The 3,801-nt window shown below is 47.8% G+C and overlaps 1 pseudogene; it reads right to left on the bottom strand.

The window, feature by feature from the left end:
- Positions 1–1,902: 1,902 nt before the first annotated feature.
- LOC146012621 (U2 spliceosomal RNA) lies at positions 1,903–2,080 on the bottom strand (annotated as a pseudogene).
- Positions 2,081–3,801: the final 1,721 nt, after the last annotated feature.

The following is a 3,801-nucleotide window of genomic DNA, read 5'->3' as shown; positions in this document are numbered from 1 at the left end:
TTATCCTCCCTGAGCCTCACCCAAAATCGCCACTCTCCATTAAATATTCCCAGAATATTCTTTTGCATTACACCACCTCTAATCTGGCTGCAATATTGTCTCAGAAAAGCCACAATTTTTTTCCATCTCAGCAAAAGGGTTGTACAAGTGAACAGTAATAGGCCTCTCCTCAACCAGTGCCGGGAAAACCTCCACACCCTCCATCATTGGGTCTGCAACATGTTTTTGTAGTTGCCACAGGGCATCATTGTACGTACCCGTTTGTACAAAGGAAACATCAAGCAAACTTTGAGATGGCATTTCTTGAACACAGAAAATTTCGCGTCTCTGGACGCCACATACCTTCTCCAAAAGCTCTTCCACTAGGTATCTCAGAGATCCATTTTCACAGCGTCTTGTAATTTTCACCCGTAATGTATTCTTCACTGATGACATTCCGGCACTCTTTCTCCTCTCCGACCGCTCCACGAACCTTGAGGCCCCTCCAAGGAAAGACCCCCGCTACCTTTCGACAACGACCATGATCGTGCCAAAAGGCCGAGAAGCGATAACCCGAATGGGGTCCCAGCAAAGCGCGCGGACCGGAATACGGCCACCAACACTGGTGGAGATCAGCACCACGGACACATCTAACACACACACATCACTTCTTTGTCGTTGCAGTCTGAAAGATACCTGGCTGTACTGCAGGTGAATAGGACTTGAAGTGCTGGACAGGGACTGGAGGACAAGTAGCCATCCAACTGATTTTGTGATTAGGTCGTCGGCCTCATCTGGGTAGGAGGCTGAATTTGCATGTGCTCCGCCCCGTCTGTTGACGTCGCGTCAACAGGCCCACACCCACTAGGCAGACGACCAACAGGCAAACAGCAGCAGCAGCCAGCTGTCTCCTCGCTCTTTGCTGCTGCATGCCTGTGTCCCTGACAAACTGCTGCTGACTAAATCAATCAGCTAGCTGCTGCAGAGGAGAATGAGGAATCTTGCACAATCAGGTGCAATGACGGCTTTCCTGTTTTGAGCCCATTCAGCAGCAGTAGTAGACACAGTCAGATGGACAAGCATCGATGTGGCAGGACCCTGTGTGTGACATCACAATCTGCCCTCTATGACATCACAAGCTGCTCACTTGGATTCCGGAACCTGACAGCCAGACAGTCACTTGGAACAGACAGGCAGACAGGACAGTCATGTGTAGGTGAGCTGGGTGGGCCAATGTTTTCTTTTATTGGCATTTACCACAAAAATCATGGTCCGAAGAAGGTAAGTGATACTTTTTCTAAATCCCCCTCTCAATGATCATCAATTGTTTGGCTTGGAAAAAAATGAAGAGGAAAAAAAATTCTCCCAAAAAAGAGAGAAAAGAGACCAAAAAGAAAAGAAAAAAATATAAGTTTAACAAAAGATAACAAAATATAAGAGAAAAGAAAAATATAAAAGAGAAAAAGAAATAAAAGGAAAAAAAAAACCCAAGCCATTTCAAATCTAGAGGGAGGGGGGTCCAAAAATTCCATTGCTGTGATCCAGTTGATGTTTCCGTGGTAAGATCGTAGGTAAGTCACATAGTGTTTGCATATATATTAGGAGGTCGCAGCGATTGATAAGTCATTTAATTTAGACAGGCTTCCGGTCTTTTGGCTAGGTCGCACATGCTGATATCAAGTGTAGTGTCACGTAAAATGTATTAAACTGCCTCGATTCCAGAAAGTACAAATAAAGGAGTCAAGAAATAGTCACAAAATGATACACTGGAGGCAGGATTTCAAAGTATTTATGCACAAGGGTTCAACCTTGAAGCAAATGCATGCATTTCAAAATACAAAGTTAGAACAACAGTGCACAAACAATTAATACACCAAATCAAGTGCCAGGAATGGAAATAGTCTATTTTTGGATAACAGATTAGGAAGGTGCACCGGTCCTGGAAGTACTGCAGTACCAGGTCAATGCGTGGAGTGGACAGAGCAAGCTCTTCTTCCATCTCCCTGTTCTAAAAATCCATTTAATATATGGCCCCCAGATAGGGGGCGTATCAGATATTAAACTGATAAGAACAGATTTTTGATTGAAAAGGCAAATCTTTATTGTACATAAAGAAAGCAAAAAACAGACGGTGACATTTAGACATATATACTGTGTCGCAGCACAGCCAAAACACAGCACACATGCAAAACTGTATAGTACATTTCATGAAATACAGTATAAGACATCAAATACCATAAGACATGCTATGCACTATACATTCTAACCTTAAACAATCATTGACTATGGATAAGACTATGGGTGGAGGGAAGGGGGATGAGGGAGGGGGAGTCACGTTGCCCGAAGCTTTATTGACCAGACAGACACATATAAGGGGAGGGCAATAAATAGACAGGACATCAATATAACAACAGACATCGTGAAATGGTGAAGTGGGGCCACGTCACAGTTCTTATCACTCAGTTCAATGGGGAAAGGGCCAGAAGAAGGGGGGGGTTAGTCCTCTTCTTCCTCAGGGCTATCCCGGGTGAGTAGTCTCTGAGCAGGCTGTGGATCAGCCTGCGGCAGTCCTGCACGGACATCCTCTCCCTCCTCAGGATGAGGCGATTCCTGGCAAACGACACAGCGTCCTTAAAACAGTTTATAAGGCGCCAGGCTTCCTGGGTCGCCCCAACAGTGTGTGTGCCGAGGAACAGTCCATAAAGCACCGAATAGTACGATAGGGTGGCTCCTGGGCACACAGTCCTTAAACTCAGTCTCTAGGGCATCCAGCAGCAACTGTGCATAGGTGCAGTCCCAGAAGAGGTGCATAGATGTTTCCTCGCGAACGAGGCACCAGGGACAATGTCTGTACCTACACAAGTTTCGGGAGTGCATGAATGACCGGTGAGGCAAGCCCCCAAGTCTTTATGTCTATTAGTCAGTCTCTTGGATGCCACATACTCCCAGACAAACTTAACAGTTGCCGCCGGGAGCCCTGGGATCGATTCCATAGTGTCTCTGGCTCTGATGAGCTTGTGGACAGTTTTTGGCTTCCACAAGTCGGGTTTCAATCCCTCCAGTTGGTGTTCCCTCACAAACTTGGACACGTCCAGGTAGAACCACGGAGTGGTCCAGTTGTAAGGGATGGAGCTGTCCCACTTGTCCGATTTAAGGATCCTCCACAATGGTAGGAGGAAGAAGCGGGACATGGAGTTCCCCGCAGAGCCGGCACAATTGTCAATCAAAGTTCTGCGGATGCAAGTACATACAAAGAAGGCTCTCAGCATAGTTGGAATGCCTTTGCCACCTTTGAGGGGATCCTTGTACATAATGCTCCGCTTCACTCTGTCCATTTTGGAGCCCCAGATGAAGTGGAAAGTGGACCGGGTAATGGCCTTGCAGACTGCAGTTGACGGCGGCCAGGCCTGGGCTGTGTACTGCAGGACGGGAAGGATCTCGTTCCGCAGCACTAGGGCTTTCCCCTCGATGGAGAGGTCTCTGAGGCTCCACAGTCCAATTTCCTGTCTCACTGTTGCAAGTTTCTCATCCCAGCACTTCCGGGCGGCTCCATCATCACCGAACCAGACACCCAGAATTTTGATGAGGTCCGGTTTGACGGTAAATGGGAAAGGAGCCGAGGACGACAGGTGCCACTTTCCGAAGAGCATGGCCTCTGACTTCCCGCAGTTGAATTTTGCCCCCGAAGCACGGCCGAAGTCCTCACAGGTCTGGACGAGTGCTGCCACCGAGCGATGATCCGCGCAGAAGACAGTGACGTCGTCCATGTACAGCGAGCACTTGGCCACTGGGTGGTCTGGACCTGGTGCGGTGATCCCTCTA

This window comes from Crinia signifera, chromosome 6 (assembly GCF_055691185.1).
Source record: "Crinia signifera chromosome 6, ASM5569118v1, whole genome shotgun sequence".
NCBI classification, from domain to species: Eukaryota; Metazoa; Chordata; class Amphibia; order Anura; family Myobatrachidae; genus Crinia; species Crinia signifera.
The sequence above is the reverse complement of the archived record's forward strand: the minus strand, read 5'-3'. Positions and strand labels throughout refer to the sequence as shown.